This window comes from Mustela nigripes, chromosome 2, assembly GCF_022355385.1.
Source record: "Mustela nigripes isolate SB6536 chromosome 2, MUSNIG.SB6536, whole genome shotgun sequence".
In the NCBI taxonomy this organism is placed as follows: domain Eukaryota; kingdom Metazoa; phylum Chordata; class Mammalia; order Carnivora; family Mustelidae; genus Mustela; species Mustela nigripes.
The window spans coordinates 25,423,591-25,445,953 of NC_081558.1; the positions used below are offsets into that span (position 1 = coordinate 25,423,591).

The 22,363-nt window shown below is 44.0% G+C and overlaps 1 protein-coding gene across 5 annotated transcripts in view; it reads right to left on the reverse strand.

The window, feature by feature from the left end:
- Positions 1-22,363, reverse strand: part of ARHGEF3 (Rho guanine nucleotide exchange factor 3) — a 315,621-nt gene that overhangs the window by 178,126 nt on the left and 115,132 nt on the right. The gene's annotated exons all lie outside the window — the stretch shown is intronic.

Below are 22,363 nucleotides of genomic sequence, written 5' to 3' on the forward strand. Positions count from 1 at the left end.
GTGACAGGGGGCCATCAGTTACAAGTGTCAGAAGCTGAGACCACACCAGCCAAGAGCTCCCCACCTCCGGCGGTTTCCTCGCCTGCTGCTGCTTTTTCAGAGCACTGTGCCTTTGGGCATTCGGAGGCACTCCAGAACCCAGTGTCTGGCTGGGCAAGCCCCAGCCTGGAGGAAACAAACAATGCTCACTGGGTCCCCACCTAAAGCCATGTGGGGCACTCCAGCAGCTCCAAAGAGTTTGTGGCTAGGACATCGGGTCTCAAGTCTGGAGCTTTGCACACCCGACCTCAAACATCAGCGTGAGACAGAGAAAAGGGACACTGCAAGAACTTTGTTCAGAACAGAATCCATAGAGCCAGCAGCCCTGCCCAGGACACAGAGCCCTCACTGAATCGCCAAGTTTGTAGCAACTCAGTAAATGAGAGTGATGGTGAATACCACACCCATCCGTTTCTTTTATTTTTTTCCCCTTAGGCAAATCTTCTCTTCAGAGCCCCCTTCCAAACAGCTCCCTCTGGAAACCTCCCTTTCAGTTTGTTGATCACAGAAGGCCTGACTACTCTTCTCAGAATTAGTATGGAAATAACTCATGGCTGACATTTCTCACTTTACACAATGGGATCTCACCAGAATGAACACCTTGCCCGGTCGCCTGCCTTTCACAAATCCAAGACTCTCTGGGTGAGACAGAGTGTCTCACAGGGACCTACAAAGTTTCAGGTGAAATCCAGCCCTGTTTGACCCCGGTCCACAAACAACTCGACACCCTCACTTCCCTGCATGGTGGTGGTGGCGGTGGGTCTCAAATCCCAGGAGACACAACGCCAGCGCAGCCTTCAGTGATTTATTTTTAGTTTCTCCTTTTCTGAGTAGTATTTGATTGGCAACTTTTAGCTACAAAGATTTAGCTAAAGTCTCCTAGGCAAAAGGCAAAAGTCTCCTAGGGCTTGTTTAACAAATGCACAGATTTTTTTTTTTTTAAAGATTTTATTTATTTATTTGACAGACAGAGATCACAAGTAGGCAGAGAGGCAGGCAGAGAAAAGGGGGGAAGCAGGCTCTCCACCAAGCAGAGAGCCCGATGCAGGGCTTGATCCCAGGACACTGAGATCATGACCTGAGCCAAAGGCAGAGGCTTAACCACTAAGCCACCCAGGCGCCCCACAAATGCACAGATTTTTAAGAGCCTTGATTTGTCTGAGCCCTGAGTGAAGTGGGGGTCCCAGCAAAGAGAGAAGAAACTTCCATCTAAGACAGGACCCTAGAGCACACAAGGGTGCAGGCTCTCCCCATCCTCTCACAGCAGTGACTTGGCCCCTAACACAGGGCCTCTGAAGAGTGCCTCGTGCCCTGCAGACATTACAGAAGGCAGCACCGGGTTCTGGATATACAAAGATAAACCACCCATGACTGAAGAACAAAATAAGTTCTGGGATTTGCAAAAGAGTGTTGAGGGGCCAAGATGTAACCGAGCCTGGCCAATGCATTTTTTTAAGGGTCAAAGTCTGGAAAGACTTCTTAGAGCAAGACACATGGGTAGAATTCGGAGGGGTTTTCTAGGCAGGAGAATCAGCGAGGGCATTAGCAGGGACGTGCAGACCCACAGGGTACTTGGCAAGAAAAGCAAATGCGTTGAAAGCACTGCTCCCCGACAGACTCGGGTCTCGCTTCGAAGAGCTTGAAGGGGTCCTATCTGTTTGGACAAAGAAGGAAGTGAAATCACCATGAAAAAGGCTCAGCCCTTTTAGGCAACCATCTGGGTCACCTCAAAGCCCACATGTGGTAACTACCAGGTCTGGCACTCAGGAAACAGTAGGCCATGTGTGCCAAAAACGGCAATGCCCACAAAAGGTGGGTTTCAGCTCCTCCTTGGTATCCCCTAGTTCCAAAAGCCTGACTCCCCACAAAGCAAGCCTGGGGCAGGATGGTGCCAGGTTGGGGTGGGAGGGAAGGCATTCCTAAAAAGGCCTCTTGCCTAACCTCCTGTACAGAAGGGGGTCTGAATTCGTACACGCCTAGAAACAAGGTGAGATTAGGCAGCTCAGCTAATGAAGAATGTCAGTCTCCTGAAGGCTGATGAGGTTCTCATAAACCCTGCTGCTCCTCTCCTGGAGGATTTTAAAACACAGCCACTGAATGGAGCCCCAGCAGCCAAGGCCAGGGTCACCCCCAATGAGTGTCTGAAGGGAATGTAAAATGATCACTAGACTTTACTTCTTCTCTGGGGAAAAGAGGGCACAGTCACATCAACTGATCCAAGAATGATTAAGCCTGACTTCTGGTTGCTGACTATGAACGAGAAAGAAGAACTGAAACCCGTGGGCTGTAGCACTTCGTGGAAGAGGTGAAATTGAGTGGGTCCCAGGGCAGGGAGCAGTGAAGAGGGGGCATGGGCAGGAGAGCCAGCAGATACCCCCTGCAGGAGAAAAGGAAGGAAGGAACAGGGCATGGCCATCTCCCCTGACATCCCTGCTTTGACCAAAGCAAGAACTCCAGGAACGAAAATGGTCCATGTAGAGGGCATCTTGAAGGAACATTTCAATAATAAGAGGCTCCTGCCACGCAGAGTTCACATTCATTTTTAGCTTCATAATGAAAGTTTATAAAGGTATGGGAATGTGGGTCTTCTCTACAGGGCACCTAGGATACAACCAAGTACTCAAATAGGTTTTTCTACAAATTTTTCTATTTTAAAAGTAACATGGTGTCATTATAACACAAATCATACAGAAGTATATAGTGTAATAAGTGAGTCTTCCCAAAGGCCCTGCTTTTTTCTCCAGCCCAATCCCATTTGCCAGAGGCACCCATGTTAAAGCCAGCTGTAGATGAAGGGGTTATAAACCCAAGTGCTTTCAAGGCCACGGACAGGTACCTAAAAGAAAAGCCTGGGTGAGCCCCCAGAGCTTATGGGGGTACCAAGGGACTACTGGCCCAGAGTTACCAGACATTCCAGTTTTTCAAGAGAAGCTGCAAATCCCAGGTTATATGTATAAAATCTCACAACGTTTAAATGCTGGCAACAAATCCACCATTTTGAAAAGTGCTAAACAGGCCACACAAAACACAGATGCTGCCTGGATACAACCCAAGGGCCACCGGTTTGGCAATCCTTCTAGACATTTCCTTCTGTCTCAATGCGCACAGGTTGCTATGTACAACATTTTATTTTTTTATTTCTGTTTTTCAAAAATGGAATGGCAACAGTATTCTACCACTTGCTCTTTTCACTCGGCATCCAGAGGCTCCTCCTACATCATACATGTGTATACATACATGTGGCGGAGCATCCCACAGGATGGAGGAACCTGTTACGTCAGCCCCTAGCCTGTGAACTGTCAACAGGACAGAAGCTCTTGAAATCTGGTCTCCCAGTTACTTATGAACTCTGCCACTGCTGAGAACATCATTCATGATGAAAGTGCATCTGTGTGCAGATATAAAAACATCCAAAGCCACAGTTAGGGTTGCCTGGGTGGCTCAGTCAGTTGGGCGTCTGCCCCGGGATCGAGCCCTGCATCAGGTTCCCTGCTCTGCGGGAAGCCTACTTCTCCCTCTCCCACTCTCCCTGCTTGTGTTCCCTCTCTCTGTCAAATGAATAAATAAAATCTTTTTATTTTTTTAAGCCACAGTTACTAAAACCATTAATGGTGACTGCAGATTCTTGATGTTTTAATGGAAGTTGCCATGCAGTTTTTTACTTGACCTTCACAAGTATCCTGAGATAAGCCTCATCGTTATCGCTACTGTACACATTTTTTTTTTAAATGGAGGCTTAAACAGGTGGCAGGAGCCTGCCCAAGAGGGCCTAGAGGTGGCAGGGTCAGGCCTGGGGCCTGGGTGGGCTGACTTCCAAGCCCCTAGTGCAGCCATACGGCCCCTGGAGCAGACCTCCAGAAACCTGCCCCAGAATATTCTGGAACTTGACATATGGCAAATGTTGGACTGCAAACCACAGGAGGAGAAAGAATCACTAACAAATGGGATAATTCATTTCTTGGAAAGGAAAGCCTCCTTTAAAAGCCCTACTTCACACTGTCCAAAATAAATCCTACATAGATCAGAGTGAAACGTTAAAAAGAAAAAAAAAAAAAAAAACCTATGAAATTCTGGGGGCGTAGGTTCTCAGGGTATAATATTTTTCTCTAAGTGTGTGGAGCTGAATCACTATATATTTATAATGGGGAAATACCCATAAGGCACCTATAATGCAAAAACTGGCCCCCATTTCCCCACATCTGGTTAAATAACCACATTACTAGCAAATTCTTGTTGTATGCAGAAGACACCAGTGCCAAAATGTGGACCCAGCTACCGTGCCACCACATGCTTCCTTCTGGCCCTGCAACTCACACGGATGTGTTTCCTGTACTGTTATTCTATGTATTCCACCGAATTTTCTGTTGAGAAGTTTCAAGCCGTTTTCTCACCAAAAATATTATAAGAAACATATTCCTCTGAGTTGTGGTAATTTCATGTACATAAGACAAAATGGTGAGATTTAGTAGAATTCTTCATTAAAAGTTGGTGACTAACGGTGGTTTTCTCCATGTGAATTTTATTCTGGTTCCTCAATCTCTTCCCTATTTATACCCAAGAAGCCATAGATTTCACAAAAGCTCAGGGATGGCCGGGAATTTCATGGTCTTTGACCATATTCCATTGATGCCTTACATTTTTATTTTCTTATTTTATTTTGTTAAAGAGAGAAAGCAGGGAGCACCTGGCTGGCTCAGGCAGTTAAGTGTCTGTCTTTGGCTCAGGTCATGATTCTGGAGTCCGAGGATCGAGGCCCACATCAGACCCCCTGCTCAGGGGACAGTCTGCTTCTCCCTCTGCCCCTAACCCTGCTCTTGTGCTCTTTCTCTCTCTCAAATAAAAAAAAACAAATAAATCTTTTTTAAAAAGAGAGAGAGAGAGAAATAACACACATGAGGGGAGGGGCAGAGGGAGAGGGGGAGAGAGAGAGAACTCTCAAGCAGACTCCTGGCTGAGCATGGAGACAATGTGAGGCTCAATCCCACCATCCTGAGATGGTGACCTGAGCTGAAATCAAGAGTTGGACGCTTAACTGACTGACCCACCTAGATGCCCATGATACTTCACATTTTAAAATAATCCCACAAACCAAATTGAAAACTAGGCGATGAAACAATCTCATGGCTGCAGGGACCAAATTAAAATAGTATACTGCATATCGATTTAACCAAGATCCCAATATCAGAAAAATCATTGCTTCATGGATCTTAGGTTTTAGATGCTACTGTCAAATTCAAGTAAGACTAGGGGCGCCTGGGTGGCTCAGTGGGTTAAAGCTTCTGCCTTCAGCTCAGGTCATGATCCCAGGGATCAAGCCTCGCATCAGGCTCTCTGCTCAGCGGGGGCCTGCTTCCTCTTCTTTCTCTGCCTGCCTCTCTGCCTACTTGTGATCTCTGTCTGTCAAATAAATAAATAAAAATCTTTAAAAAAAATTCAAGTAAGACTAAGAAAAAACAAAAATGTATGTTGCAGTGGAGAGGGGAGGTACAGGACTACTCATTGATGTTACTAGGTTGGCAGGAAGGTATCATGCATGGCAAGTCAGTGAGAAATAAAAAGGGCTTCAAAATATTTTGAGCCTGGGAGTTACCTGTGGTCATGCATTCTTATCAACTGTCTTCATATCTACTCCCCAGTGCTGGAAGTGTGGTTAATCCAGTGCAAAACTCGAACAACCACTCTGCCCCCTTCACCATGAATCACCAACAAAGGCGGGGTGGGGGGGGGGGGTCCAAACCCTGTCCCAGGCTGGGGCTGCTTGTACTCAAGACAGTTTAACTCAAGAGACTTGGAGCATTTGAAAATGTTGATGCTCTTCTAGAGCTCTGCTTAATATCCCAGCTCAACGAGATTACAAAATGATGAGAAGAATGTGGGAGCAAACCTGGCTGCCCAAGGTCAAGAATGAATAAATAGAAAAGTCTTCATCTATGGTTTCAACACAAGAACTAAAAATAAATGAGACTCAAACATGGAAGTCTCAGCAGATTGCTAATCACGGCTAATCTTGAGTGCTTATCTTGCTGGTTTTGTTACCAGCAACTGCTTGAGCACTGTATTTTTTCTCTCTAAACAGACCTGAACTTTTATAATCAAATTCCTCACATTATTTTGGCAACCGACACCCAGACAGCTATTTTAAAAAGTGAATCAGAAATAGGGGAAGCTGCCTTCCAGTATGCATGGTGAAGAAGCAGCACCCTAGGGGCTCCCCCTCCTTCATGAACACAAGCAAGGGTGGCCTGAAGCATTTCCACAAGGAGCAGATGGGGGTATCAGCAAATAAGACCATTCGATTTATTGCTCAGAAACATGGACACCCTGAGTACAGTTTTTCCAAAGGACCGTCTCTTTGTTCCACTGTCAGTTCAGAGAGAAACTCCAGTGGGTTGCTGACCTCTGCCCACTTCTTAGGAAAAGGAAAGGTTTAAAAACTGATTAGCTGATATCTACCAGCCAGAGAGCTTCCTCACTTGGAAATGAGAGTTACTATTTGGCCATTATACTGTCAAAATGGATTAGAAGTGGAAAATGTGAATATGAAGTGGGGGCTGGTGTTCCTAGCACCTGAGTATCTCAGGGGGGATTTAAACAGTAATTTGCTCTTTTCAAAGAACAACCCTTGCCAAACTGAATTTCTGAGTTAGAAATACATAACAAAGGCAGAAATCATTTTTACAAAATAGTTCCTCATCCTTATTTTGAATCCAGATATCTCCTTGAAGATAATTTCCGGGAACAACTGGCTGGCTGAAATGATGACCAGTCAATTGACAGAATAGCTTTGTGTTCTCTGGTTTTGCCATTTACTAGTTGAAGACCTGGTAACTCCCTTAACTCCCCTGACGCTTAGTTTCCTCATCTGTAAAACAGGAATAATGACTCCATTATCCCTCCCAGGGTTGTAGAGAGGTCTATAGGAATCTAACTGATACATGTGTTTCAAAGCAGAACTGCAGGCGATGGAAACACTGGGATCATTATACTATTCTTTCTATTTTTGCCTAAGTTTAAATTTTTTCATAATAAAATATTTTTCAAAAGATAATTTAAAAAAAAAGCCAGTAATAATTCCTTGGGTTTTTTTTTTTTCCCAAGCAGAAAATGTTTCTCTTGTTGAAAAGCTGGTACTAAATCTGAGCTAATTTGATTTTTATCCTGATTTGAATGAGAGCTGTCAACTAGATAGCTAATAAGAAGACGACAATGGAAGTTTGCAATTTCCCATTTCCCTTCTTCCTTCCAATAGGGAAAATAAAAATATGAAGGTAGTTAAAGCTTGAGTTCTATTTTACTTTTTTTTTTTTTTTTTTTTTTTTTGTAAGACAGGGAAGGGGAAGTGGGAGTAGGGCTAAGAGAAAGGGAGAGAAAATCTTGGGCAGGCTCCACGCCCAGCACAGAGCCTAGCACGGGGCTCGAACTCACAACTCTGATATCATGACCTGAGGCAAAATAAAAAGTCAGATGCTTAACCAACTGAGCCACCCAGGCGCCCCCCCCCCACTCCCATTTACCACAGCGAAAGTGGTTTTTTGTTTTATTTTGGTTGGTGTGTATCCATGTGTACTCAAAGAGCAAATATGGCCACTTTTTTCTTAAATCAGAATCAGAAGGGAACCAACCCAACACTGGAAACCAGCAAACCAAGCGGAGGGCGGGATTCTCAGAAAAGGCTTCCAGCTGCCACCAGAGAGAGGGAAGTGGATTCTGGTTGGAAGCTCAGTTAGTGCTCTGCCGGGGAAGCTGTCCCTTTAAGTCAGACTTCCTGGTAAGGCTCAGGGATTTCCGCCTGCAGCTTCCTGGAGACCGTATAAGATAAACAATAAACCTCGCAGCAAAATCTTGGACAATAAGCCCCACGTGGCCCTAACGAGAAGCAATTATAAGGATGGACAATGGCTAAGGCATTTCCAACAGGAATGCAAATCTGTGATAAACATGGAGGAAGCATGCTACCCCACACACCTGCACGAACTAAACTAATTAAAAAAAAAAAAAAAGTTCTTAGCCTCTCAACAGACCGAGAAATAGTTGCTTCCAAATTTGGCACGATTTTTCTTAAATCATTGTCTAAGAGGAAGGCAGTCTGCTCTTTCTTTCTTAAAGTGCTACCACCTATTGGGGAGAGCTGTTGAGGCCAAGGGACTCCATGAGTCACCTGCTCCACGTGTCTCTGTGAGGGACATTTAACCTTCTGGATACTCTGCAGTTCAGCTGTCTTCCTGGGTTTAAGGAGAACCGACGTTCGTTTGGCTGAAAGAGATGAGGATACCACACACGTTCTCTCCCAGCCTCCCTTGTGGCTCGGGCAGGAGAGCATGAACTAGGCTCAACCAATCAGATAATCCCACCCCAGATGTGGCATCAAAAGCTGGCATGCAAAGAGCAGGAACGCTGCAGATGCTATTCTTTTTTTTTTTTTTTTTAAGATTTTATTTATTTATCAGAGAGAAAGGGGGGCAGAGAGCAAGCACAGGCAGACAGAATGGCAGGCAGAGGCAGAGGGAGAAGCAGGCTCCCTGCCGAGCAAGAAGCCCGATGTGGGACTCGATCCCAGGACGCCGGGATCATGACCTGAGCCGAAGGCAGCTGCTTAACCAACTGAGCCACCCAGGCGTCCCTGCAGATGCTATTCTTGGAGGCGGGGTGCGGTGGCAGCAACTCACAGAGGCAGCAACGAGGATACCTGAGCAGCCACATTACTTGGCACAAACCGTGCTACCCACACCCGCGCAGCAGTGGCAGCAAGTGTGCTTGGAGGAAATGTTTAGTGGTGTAATCTGAGGTTGTTCCGGGTTCCCTAACCCTTCCGAAATTCTCTGAGCTTCCTATATCCTGTAATAAATTTCTCTTCTGCTTAAATCAATCAGAACTGGGTTTTACTGCTAGAGGTTAGCTCATACCCACAGAACACAGGACAGGCTAAAGCTGAAGCGGTCCAGAACCTGATCCCGCAGACTGATTCGGAGCACAAGGACTGAATGGCTTCTTTCACATTTCACAAATTCAATCCCAACACTGTCCCTTGGTCCACAGAGCCCTGCATCAATTGACCCCTGTCTCCCTCCTAAGCCCTTATTTCATTCTACTCTCCTGCCAACTCCCAAGCTCTAGTCAAACTTTCTATTCCTCATTAAGCTCTTTGCTGCTCCCAGGGCCTTAGCACTTGCTCTCCAGAAAATCCTTTCCTCCAGATCTTCATGTTACAGCAGCACCTCTCTCATAGTTTGGTCCCAGCTTACAGGAAGCCTTCCCTGACCTAGCTGCCTAAAGGATCACACTCCCCACCTCACCATCTCATCCCCTATCTTGACACCCTGTTGTCCAAGCTCGGCAGTGATGGAATAGAAGTCTGAATCCAGGTCTGCAACACGGGCTCCTTACCATGGTGCTCATTCAGGCAACTGTCTGACAGCGACTAAATGAGCATTAACCACAGTGCAGACTCTGGAGCAACAGGGCAGATCCCACACTCACGGAGCTCACAGCCTGGCGTTCCAGCCCTATTACCTGGAATTCTCTCTATTATCCACAGACCCTGCTGAAGAAAGAAATGCAGCCGGGCCTGTGGGAGCAGGGGTCCTTCATTCACAGAAAAGTGCCCAGCTCAGCGTTCAAAGTGTTGGGCATACAAAAAAACCACAAAAAAAACAGAAAACCAAAACCTCAAGGGCCAGAGGGAATGCAGACCTGCAAAAAATGTTTGCTGCTCATCCTGTCATGTTCCATGGCCTTGGAACACCAGGAACACTGAGGAAACAGCCGGGGGCAATACTCAGGTCCCACTAGGAGAAGAGCCATTTGAGCAGGTCGTTAAGGTTGGGTAGCGTTTTGCTAGGCTGAAGGGAGGGGAGCCACAGTGAAGGAGAGAGGTGGGGAGATGTTCAAAGGGTCATGGGAAGCATGGGGTGGTTAAGCTGGGAGAAGAGAAGGTTGCAACCAAGGGAGAAATTCCAACTCCTCCCTATTGAAAATGGAGAACGAGAGAAAGATTTTCAGTAAGAACAGATACACGATCAGACAGAATTCTTTTTGTCAAGAATAGTGGCCATGACTATCTAATATGGGCGATATTTCCCATGTTAAAGTACATATACATAAATATATTAGCTAAAAGCCAGGAATTTAACAACAATAACAAAATTCCACTTCCATGCTTCCCAACTCCCTCTCCTTGCTAAATGAGAAGTGAGACAAATTTCCTCTCCCAGCAGGAGTTAAGCACAGCCATTCTCTCCCATAATGTGAAATTACACAGAGCTCTCCGGTCAGTAATTTATGGAGCAAAGAAGGAATTCCCCTGCTACTTGACTTTACAACTCCAATCACCTCTGGCCAGACTCCTCCCATGTGATAACAGGAACCTTACCCCTGGGTTGTGTCATTAAAACAAAAGGCTGATTTTTATTTTTTTAAGAATGTACAAGGTTGAGGCACAAATGGCCTCCTGTGTTGAATGAGCACCTGGGAGCTGTGAGAGGAGTCCCCAGAACCACCCTCTTGGGTGAGGTGTGACCAAGCACACAGTGACAGGCCCTAGGAAGCAGTCTGCTAAGTTTGGAGCTAAGGAGGTCTGGAAACCCTGAGGCCCACCAAGGTGGCAAGGGTACAAAATCTGGAAAGTAGACTGGAAATCAAGGCAAGCAGTTTAGCTTGGGGGTTAGGAACAGGATGTCTGAGCCAAACAACCTGAATTTAAATCCCAGTGCTATGCTTACCATGTGACCTCTGACTACTGACTTTTCTTTACCTCCATTTTATCATCTGTTAAAATGGGGGTAAGAGTAAGACAACCACCACAGGGAATGCAAGCTCGTGCAACCACTCTGGAAAACAGCATGGAGGTTCCCGAAGAAGTTGAAAATAGAGCTACCCTATGACGCAGCAATCGCACTACTGGGTATTTATGCTAAAGATACAAATGTAGTGATCTGAAGGGGCACCTGCACCCATATGTTTATAGCAGCAATGTCCACAATAGCCAAACTATGGAAAGAACCTAGACGTCCATCAACAGATGAATGGAGAAAGAAGATGTGGTGTATATATATACAATGGAATACTCTGCAGCCATCAAAAGAAACGAAATCTTGCCATTTGCAATGATGTGGATGGAACTATCATGCTTAGCAAAATAAGTCAATGGGAGAAAGACAATTATCATATGATCTCCCTGATATGAGGAAGTTGAGAGGCAACGTGGGGGGGGTGGGAGGTAGGAAGAGAATAAATGAAACAAGATGAGATTGGGAGGGAGACAAACCATAAGAGACTCTTGATCTCACAAAACAAACTGAGGGTTGCTGGGGGGAGGGGCGTTGGGAGAGGGTGGTAGGTTATGGACATTGGGGAAGGTATGTGCTATGGTGAGTGCTGTGAAGTGTGTAAACCTGATGATTCACAGACCTGTACTCTGGAGCTAATAATACAATATGTTAATAATAAAAGATAATTTTAAAAAAGAGCACCCACCACCCAAGGCTATATAAATTTCTATTTTAATATTATATAACATATTATACATAACATTGTATAATAGAGTAATATAATAATAGTACTATGGTCTACTTTAACCCAATTGAAGAGAGGATTTGTCAGGGCACCTGGGTGGCTCAGTCCGCAAAGCATTCGCTTCTTGCTTTCCGCTCAGGCATGATCTTGGGGTCATAAGAGCAAATCCCATGCCGGGCTCCATGCTCAGCAGGGAATCTGCTTGAGGGTTTTTTTCTCTCAACCTCTGCCCCTCCCCCCAATGCCACTCTCTCTCCATCTCTAAAATAAATCATTTTTTTTTTTAAAGAAAAATTGTCAATAAAAATGAGGGATCTGAGAAGCGGAGGCCCAGGAGCAGATGGCTGGGCAGTCTTTGGGTAGTGATTTCTGAACACCTCGAGGCAGAGTGACAGTGACACTAATATGGAACCAGGCAATGTGCTGAGCCAGAGTTCAGGCCCCACCACATCTGGGCCATAGGCTTGAGAGAGTCATGTAGCCCTTAACACCTTCATTTCCTTGTCTCTGCAAAGGGGACAACAATAGTACCCCCTTCATACTTGGAGCCAAGACCTGGTGCTCAACTTCACAGGCATTTTTCACAGATCATCTCCCCAACAACACTGCGAATCACAAATATTATAATGTCCATTTTACAAACAATAAAATCCATGGCTCAGAGATGTTAATCAAAGCACCAAAGGGCACACAGCTAGAGTGACCTGCAGGAAGTCTGACCCAAGCCAGCAGTCGAAGCTCTTGTCAATTCTGCTGACGTGTGAAGCGTGAAAAGGGTGCATCAGAGTCCCTTTGCAGGAAGAAGAGGTAACTGATATGTGCATGGGAACTGCCCTTTTAGAAGAGTGTGTATTTGCCTGTCCCAGATCCCTGCCCTTATGGCACCTGGTAGACCATGGATCTCCCCCTTGGTCAACACCTCCTATGTGCCAGGCACTGCGATGAGTGTCCATTCCATCATCACCATCTCATCACCAGGGCAACCTTCCTGGAGGCCAAGACTGGAGGGTGCTGAGGCTCAGAGAGGTTGAGCTCCTGGCCCACAGGTCACAGTTTGTCCATGGTGGCACCCCAACACACATCTGGGTCTGTTCTACACCCACTCAGACTTGGGGATGGGCCCTTAAATGTCCCTCAAGCATCCCTCTCCCCGTCATTACCTCCCACTTGAAAAGCACAAAGCTGCTTATTCTGCACCAAGATAATGACCACGGGGGCCAAGTAGGGCCAAGGCACAAACTATAATTACCGCAGACAACGATTTGCATTCCGAATCTGAAATGTGCTCAGGGCCTCACTTGAGACCTGTCATCAGCTTAGCCTCTGCCCAAACCTCTCTCGTTATGAAGACATACTTGACGCACTGGGCCACAGTGGGGTTTGGAGAATATGCCTCTGCCCCCAGAGACAGCCACCTGAGGAAAAACCATGCCGTGAAGTGGCCAGGGTTGAGCGGGATTTAAACCCCAGAGAGGTCCATTCCTTCACTGCAGAACAAAGCAAACAGCAGCCAGGACAGTGAACAGGCAGGGCAAGACCGGTAAATAATTAAAGGTAGGAAATGCATTACATAACGCATGTGCCTCAGCGCCCAGAGGTGGAAGGAGCCCCTCTCCTCTTTATCACAGACTGCTATCTTGTCCATGAGTCGCATGTCCAGTTGTGGTGACTCTGCTCCCCAGGACGACACAGGACACCTATTAGATCAGCAAAAGGCACATTCTGAGAAAAAAAAATAATACAGTACTGCATAAGAGAAAGAGTTCTGGGAAGACCTTTCCATGCTATGATGTGGGTACTCCCAGGTGTGGAAGGAGGGTATAGCAAGGCAAGTGGTGATGCCAGAATTTTCAACCCTGCCTCTGGCCTCTTTTTACTATGTCTGAATCACAGAAGGATTTGTACTAAGTGGCTAGGGTCCCAGGGATGGGTTCACTGGATTTCACTGTGGCTCTACTTTCTGTTAGTAGAAACAGAGGACAAGGGGCACCTGGGTGGCTCAGTGGGTTAAAGCCTCCGCCTTCAGCTCAGGTCATGATCCCAGGGTCCGGGAATTGAGTCCCGCATCGACCTCTCTGCTCAGCAGGGAGCCTGCTTCCTCCTCTCTCTCTGCCTGCCTCTCTGCCTACTTGTGATCTCTGTCTGTCAAATAAATAAATAAAATCTTAAAAAAGAAAGAAAGAAGGAAACAGAGGACAAACTGCATGTCAATTTCCATCACCCTGAATCCTGACCAAAGACATGCACAGGAAACCTCTACTGCAGCTGATGGTATCTGCAAGCTGAATGTAGACGGCCCTAGGAATCAAAGCATTTCTCAAACCCTCATGGGCCACACATCAGCTGAGGATCTTGATAAAATGCAGATTCTGAGGTCTGGGGTGGGGCCTAGGAGTCTGCATTTCTGCTGCGCTCCCAGGTGCTATTGCTGCTGCCGCCGCTTTGAGAACCTTTGCTAGGAGACACTGAGTGGCTGCAGAAAACCAAAAAAAAAAAAAAAAAAAAATTCATACCTTCTGTGTTTCTATAGTCATGGTGCCTAGCGATGATTTCACCCTAGGAGCAAAGAAGTAAACTTAAGCCCTAGATATCTTTAAAGTTCTTGTCTCCAAGTTATCTTGTTGGTGGTGAACAGGATGACTGTTCTTGAAGGAAAACTTTGTTCAGATGCTATTAACTAGGGAAAATCCAGCAGATCTTCCCTTGGCTGACGTTTCTGAAATAGCATTGGATCCTCTGAGGTGCAAAGGACCTGAGGCATCAAAGGACAACATAGTTGAGCATCTTGCCTTGTCAGTGTTCTCAATTACAAATGCCTGTCCCCCATTCGGCAGTGTGGCTGGCCAGCCCACTGCAGGTGCAGTCATGTTCTAGAAACCGGGTAACCTGCTAACCCAGCCTATCAGTTGTGGCTGGGGGCACCTCAGCTACTTGAGCACGACATCAACTTGAGCACAGACTGCAACTTCCCAACCAGACAGGCCTCTTAATAGAATCATTCAACTAATCCGATGCATTTTTTTAAAAAAACTGGCTGGAGCTGGCTGCCCTGTCCATTATGCAAACAGTATACAATGAATTGCTGATAGCATCTCCTCACCATTGCCAATATAAACACTGCCAGGGGCAGCAGAAATAAGCCCGGTGACTGTAAGCAACAATAGTTGCATGAGATTGTTTAAATAAACACAACCAACCACAGGTAAAAATGTTTTTATCTCCTCCTATGGCCAAGCCGGAGACTTCTGCGATTGAATTCTTGTAGAAATAAAACCAGGATCAGGGGTAAGAAACAGAAGGCAGCTGAGGGGAGAATGCCAACTTCCTGTTTCTTCCAGATATACACATGGAGACATCAGTTTTTAGAATAAGCAACTAGAACTCATTAAACCAAATTGATTGACTTCCAGTGTCTGTTTACTGCCTCACTGTAGGGATCTTCTTTCCTGTTCTTGTCTACTTGTACACTCTCATGTACTTTTTGACATTTGTCCTTTGATTTGGGTAGTGGAACTATTTCTTAATATATTAAAGAAGTCTGATAACACCAAATAACATAAAATTACAATTATAAGAGATACAATAGGCAATATTAGTCTTTAAACCAAAGTTCTAAAAGAGCACAATAAAATGCAAGTGGACAAGGAAGGGAAATGAGCATTTATTAAGGCAGAGGGATCATGGTCAAGTAGGAGGCACAGTCAATGGAGGGAATTTGGTGAACCACATCAGAATGACTCATGAAACAAGATGGAGAAGTCACTTCCTGAGCAAAAGGAGTATCAGGACAAAAGGAAGAGTGAACTGAGGACAAGGGTTTTAATGGCACATATGTAGGGCCTCTTAGTCATTCTGGATAATGAGATGAGCACATTTAAACAGAAGGAAAAAGACATGACATGAAGACCGTAAAAATAAGCAGCAGGTTTTATTATGTTTCAAGAACAGCAAAATCTTGGCCGTTCGTACCAATAATGCAGACTTGAAAGGACTATTTCAGTCTAAAGCTCAAGTTGTTCCCTTCCTTAAGATGTTTTAGAATTTGGTGATAAATGTATTAATGCATGGCAAAGGTTTGGCCCAAGAAAAACATGTTTGATTTTAATTACACAAGCTATAAGACAGGAAACACACCTTGGGGTGAAGGGTATTTTTAAAAAGCCAGTACCTTTTTGACCCCCAATTTACTAAGCCAACTTTGCAATCTGTAGCCCTCTGAGTTTCAAAAATAAACGAAACCGAAGATGAAGAATGCACAGGCTACATATTAAGCATTTTTCTCTAATTTTCCAGAAGTGGCATTCTAAAGTGTTCCCCCCAAGCCATCATCCAGAACCCATCAAAATAATGTACCCCAACTTAGTAAGATGCAATTGAGTCGCCTATTAATTCTTTGGAATATTAACTCTTTGGGGGATGATTTCTTTCTTGGCTGAGTACACAATGTTCATTCTTATTAAGGTGCTTTCCTCCCCTCTCAAATATCCAAGTAAGATTTATGGATTTGTTGTTGACATTAGAAAAGGAAGACAAAATTCCTCCAAGTTCACCTTTGTCCAGTTCTCACATTTGAAACTCCTCCATAAACAGATGCCTTATTTTAAAATTCCTTCTTAAGTAACCACGGGATTTGGGCCAATTCATTGAATTCCTGACTTAGATTTATTCCTCTTGCCTGTTGGGATGATTTTTATTCTTAAATCTAAAACCTAAAACTCCATTTCAAAATTACAGTTCAAATAGCTGTCTTCTCCCCTCAATTTTTCTTCTCAATTATGAAAATTATGTACGTGCACACACACCCTGTAGAAACTTGAAAAAGCCAAAATAAAACAAAGAAAAAAACGTCACTTCAAGCTCGCTTACTGGGAGGAAATCATTATTAATATTTTGGCATGTTTAATTTTTTAATAGCAGTATCATTCTTGTATATACAATTTTATTTCCTGCTTTTGAAAACACAAGAAACATTTTCACTGACTCACATTCTTCCACAACATCCCCTTATGGCTGCATAATACACGCACTTATGAATAAAACGATTATGAATAAAATGATTCACACTGACCCCAAATTACTGGACATTTAGACTTTTCCACTTTTTTGTGTCATTACAGTGATCGCTGCATTAAATACTTTTGTGCATCAATTTTAATCCACGTGTTTAGTGACTTCTATAGGATAGATGCCTAGAAGCGGAATTATTGGGCCAATGGCCATAAATATGTTAGTGTTTCTTGACATGAATAGCTTTCCAGAAAGATGATCAAGTAACAATGCCCCTGAACACCTGGGAGGGCATCTGTCCTACCTCACCTTCACTAGCATTCCAAATGACCACTTTTTAAAAAGGCTGATTAAATCTGCAGGTGAAAAGCAACATTTTGAAAAATTTCCAATCCTCAGACTGACCTGCTGAGGTCAGTGATTTTGAATGTTCTCTCAATATCAAAATTATCTTCTTTCATCCTTCAAAACAAGATGCTCATTTTCCCCACATATAAAAATGCAATCGAAACCACAAGCATGAGAAGAATGTAGACATTTGTTGGATATTTTCATTGGGCAATAAGGTACCATGGTTAAGGAGCCAAGAACAGCCAGTTCGATGTACCAGTCTGTGACAGGACAGAGAGACAGCCTGTGTAGAGAGATGCTCGCAAAATAAATTCAGAATTAAATCCACTGCCAAACTTCACATGATACGTAAGATGTGAATTACTGCAAGTCAGTACCTATCAGAACGAATACAGTAGAATGTTCAACAACATATGTGGACTACCATTTGAAACTTGTTCAAAAGCTTTTTGTGTAAGAAATTTTCTTTCCTCCCTCTAAATCAGTGCAAATTCCCATATACATCAAGTACATCTTTGTTGGTTTAATAGCACAGCACATGTGAAGAACACATGGTCCAGACTCCATCTCCCACAACCCAGGGCCTGAGATGATCACTCTAAAACTTGGAAAAATAGTAGATAAATGGAAAGTTTTTCTACTATCTCAGAAATGTTTGGTATATTTTCCCACATTTTCTTTCCAGGGAATTGGCCCCATTTTCCCCACAGCTCCTGCGGAGTGAACAAAAGACAAAAGTGGTAGCAGAGAGGGGAAAGTTTTTATTAAATACTTGGTATGGGGGCACCTGGGTGGCTCAGTCAGTTAAGCTGCTGCCTTTGGCTCAGGTCATGATCCCAGAGTCCTGGGATTGAGTCCCATATCGGGCTCCCTGCTTGGTAGGGAGCCTGCTTCTCTCTCTACCTCTACCTGCTTGTGTGTGCGCTCTCTCTCTCTCTCTCTGACAAATAAATAAAATCTTAAGAAAAATTTTTTAAAAAATTAAATAAATACTTGGTATGAATTATTTCATTTACTCCTTACCAGAACCCAATGAGCTAGATATATTTTCAGGTGAGGACTCTGAGTCTCAGTGAAGTTCATCCCTTGCCCAAACTGGTGAACAGCAGATGCACTGACCCTGACTTTCTAGCTGCACAGGACTGGACCAAGGAAGAAGCTCTTCTAAGAACTGACCAGCAGCCTGCCCACCACTTGGAAGGCCCAGCCAGAGAAAGATGAGCTGATATGATCAGAGTTTTCTTAGGGAGTTGGGGATAGGGCACCTGAGACTACCCAGTGGGCTGTAGGAGAGCGAGCTGCTGAAAGATCCCAGCCAAGTTGAGTTGACCAGCCCAAGGTGTCTCATGCATGGAGAAGACGTTGGGAGCAGAACCTATGCATCAGAAGGGGAAAGCAGAGAAAGGAAGAATGAAACTGAGCAGAGAAATCCTGGGTTCCTGCAATTGTATATCTCTCATTAAACAGCTTTTTTCTTGAGGTAATAGAACAAGTACCTGGGTTTTGTGGGGTTTTTTTTTGGGGGGGAGGGTGTTGGTTTTTGTTTTTGTTTGTTTTCTGTCTAAAATATCTACCAAGGACAGAGTCATGGTTACAAAAGGGGAGGTGGTAAGTGAAATGGGCGAAGGGGATTAAGAGTACACTTCTCGTGGCTGCCTGGGTGGCTCAGTGGGTTAAGCCTCTGCCTTCTGCTCAGGTCATGATCTCAGGGTTCTGGGATCGAGTTCCACATCAGGCTTTCTGCTCAGCAGGGAGCCTGCTTCCCCTCTCTCTATGACTGTCTCTTTGCCTGCTTGTGATCTCTGTCTCTGTCAAATAAATAAATAAAATCTTAAAAAAAAAAGTACACTTTTCATGATGTATGGAAGGGCTGAATCACTAGATCGTGTGTCTGAAGCTAATATAACACTGTATGTTAGCTATACTGAAATGAAAATTTTTTTAAAAATTAAAGAAAGCTAGATTGACAATAATTAATTAATTAATTAAAAATAACCATCAAAGACTCTACAGTAGAGTTGCTCCTCACTCAGAGCTGGGGCTTGCATCAGCATCTACCCTGTCTAGCACATCAGCATAACAAACAACCTACTGCTGTGTGCCTCTTAACGTGCCCCTGAATGCCAAGAAGCTGGCATCCCTCGGGATGTTTTCCTGCTCAAAAGTGTGTAACATGAAAGAAGCCAAGCCTTTATAAATATAAAAGACAGAGGAATAAGTTAAATGACATCATAAGGAAGCAACCAGATAAATTTAAATGTGAGCCCAGATCCCATAAGCAACTGGGCTGGTATTTTCAAAAAGTCAATTATCATTTTAAACAGGAGGGATCGTGATGAGGGAAGTATTTGAGAATAAAAAAGACTAAAAAATGTAGTAACGAAATAAAATCCTCGTTCTCAATTAGATTTTTAAAAATCCAAACAGAAGTAATGCATGGCTTTTGAATGGTTTGGGGGGACAACCAATTATAAAAGACAACTGCAGAATATGAATATGGAATGAGTCTTAGGAAACGGGGAATTTTTAGTAACTCTCATAGGTTTGGTAATGATGTTTACTGAAATGTAGGAAACCCTTATTGTTAGGACACATATACTGAAGTATTTAGAAGTGAAGGGTAATGGTATCTGCAATTGAAATGGCTTAGTAAAATAAGTCATCAACAGATACATAAATAGATACACAGAGCAAAATATCAGTGATTGTCGATTCCAGCCAGTGGGTGTTCATTGCTGTCATATTTCAACTTTAAATATATTTGATATTTTTCATAATAGAAGTTGAAAAAATAACACAGAGAATAAAAATAATAATCATGGAAACTCCTTAGGAGGGCACCAGGTAAAGTCTGACATGCCTTCTCTCTATAGCCATACTCATCAGTTCCTACCCCACCGCTAGAACAAATACTGCACATAGATCTTCAGTTTCTCCCCTGATAACTGTTGCTTGATTTTAGGAAGATGCTACACAAAAATTCCAAATCAAGACCTAGAATTACCATCTCCCACTGGGACTGACAAACAGCATAGCAAGTTCACCAACCCATCTAACACTGAGTTCTAAGTTCTCTCCCTAGCCCCCTTTTTAATGAACAGGTTTAGTTGAACCTGTGTTAATAAAATGCATTTCCCTGAGAACACTCCATGGCACCTTTTACAAATCAGAGCTATGATTTTAAACAAATCCTTGTCTGTCTCTAAAAAAGTAATTAGCCTCATTCCTCCTTTTTTTCCTAAATGGGATCTTAGGTCAAATCAGCCCTGAAGATACAAAAACACATCGTGTATTAGCGGCATTGTGCACAGAACATTTCCCCCTCCCTCACAGTGCATTAACCAGGTCAGGGTACTGGTGGTCCACACGTTGCCGCTGCGGCAGCTAATCCAGCTGGTTTCATTACCAGCACCTTGTAGAAGCAGCAGTAATGATCATGCATGGAAAGGCTGATCCAGGACTTGAATTCATTGAGATTTCCAGAGTTGAATGGCAGAAGGAGAGAGCCTGCATAAAGGAAGACAAGTGTCTGGTGCCCGAAAACCAAGTAAGAGAAGAATTTTCATCATCAGGCTTGTATGGGGCAGCACACCTAGAAATGGGCCTTATGTAATCAAGAGGGAATAAGCAACAGTTTTAGAAAATATTTATTTCAATTGCTCAAGAGGAGAAGGTTTTTAAGACTTATTCGGGGCGCCTGGGTGGCTCAGTGGGTTAAAGCCTCTGCCTTCGGCTCAGGTCATGATCCCAGGGTCCTGGAATCGAGCCCTGCATCGGGCTCTCTGCTCAGCAGGGAGCCTGTTTCCTCCTCTCTCTCTCTGCCTACTTGTGATCTCTGTCTGTCAAACAAATAAACAAAATCTTAAAAAAAAAAAAAAAAAAAAGACATTCATCTTCAAAAGCAGAAATAGTTAAGTATAAATAAGTGGTTAGTAAGTGGAACATGTATATGGCCAACACAGATAGGAGAGGGTGCAGGGAACAAAAGAACCTAATATTCATAAAGCAGCTGGCTACTAAGTGTTTGTGATACATGGTGAGGAGGCAAGGTGAATCTGGAGAGGTACTAAATATACAGGGGCAACTAAACACATCTGAGCACTTAACATACCTTACTTTGGCTGCCCCATTGGAGATATCCATTCTGGCTCCATGTGTAAACTTCAACAACGCATCATCATCATCAATCACATCATCCATGAGGAAGGCCAAGGCAGTATGTAGAGAGAAAGGACCCATCGGCATTGTGGACCCCACGATCCAGAGGGGATCTTTCCATCCCGCCTGCATTCTCTCTGTAGTGTGTTACTTTCCTCCAGCTTTTACCCCCCTGCTTTTCATTGTGTGTTGGTTTAACGGACAGTGTGGTTTGAGTACTTGAAAAGGGGGCAAAGGGGATACACAGGGTCACAGTGAGCTAAACCAAATTCAATCCATCGAATAGACCACTGACGGTGAAGAGGAAGAAGTCCACAGGAGAGAAGGAAAGTCAGTGACAAAACCTTTTCCAACCACCCCCCCATGCAAAAGGCTTTAATCCCTACCCCCAGCTTTTCACGTGGGCAGGAAATAGAAAATATAATCTAATAGGGAGGGGAAAAGGAAAATGGAGGGGAAGTTTCAGCTTCAGAAAAGGGATTTTCCAAATAGGTGTATCCCCTTGGTTCTCAACATTACCATCTCCTCCCACATCTACAAATAGCATCAGGGTCTTTTGAAGGTGACAAGATCATTGCCCTGTTACTGTTTGTGTAATGAAAGCTAAATTTGATTAAAATGAAAAATGAAAAAATAAAAAATAAATTAAATTAAAAATAAAAAGTTCCATGAGAAGTCACAAATTTGGCAAACTACAAAGCAACATGCGCCTGATACTTGGGCTATTTTCTATTTAAAACCCAAGATCAAGCTCCGATAGTTCTCAGTATTATAGAAACAGCCTTGAGCCATTTCAGAATGCAGTCTTCCAGGATCTGCTATTATTTCAATTAATCCAGAAGACAATTATGTCTTGTGTCTTACCGGCAGTCTATTCTTGCCCCCAGGTTAGACCTTCATGGTTGAAACAAAACAAAACAAAGCAACATAACTAAAAGGACCACTTCGAACCAAACATGAAAGAAGAGGAGTGTGCTTTGTCCACCTGAGAGCCAGACCCTGAGAATCAGGATGACTATCCTTTACTGTGGGAGAAGACTTCTGTAGACAAGAATTGTTAATATCTGCCTAGTGCCTCTCCCCTTCTTCTGGAAACTGCCTCCTTCTTCTCCACATCACTATAGTTAACACAGGAACCAACACAGTGGTACAGCAAGACTCCACTTCCGGGGCCATTGCTGACTGGTCCAGGAATATCCACCTGACCTAAGCTGGTAATCTAGTAATCTTGGTTCAGAGAGCAAAGAGGCTGCTCTGTGTATATGGTTGCATTTCCACAGCAGAGAGAAATGGAAGA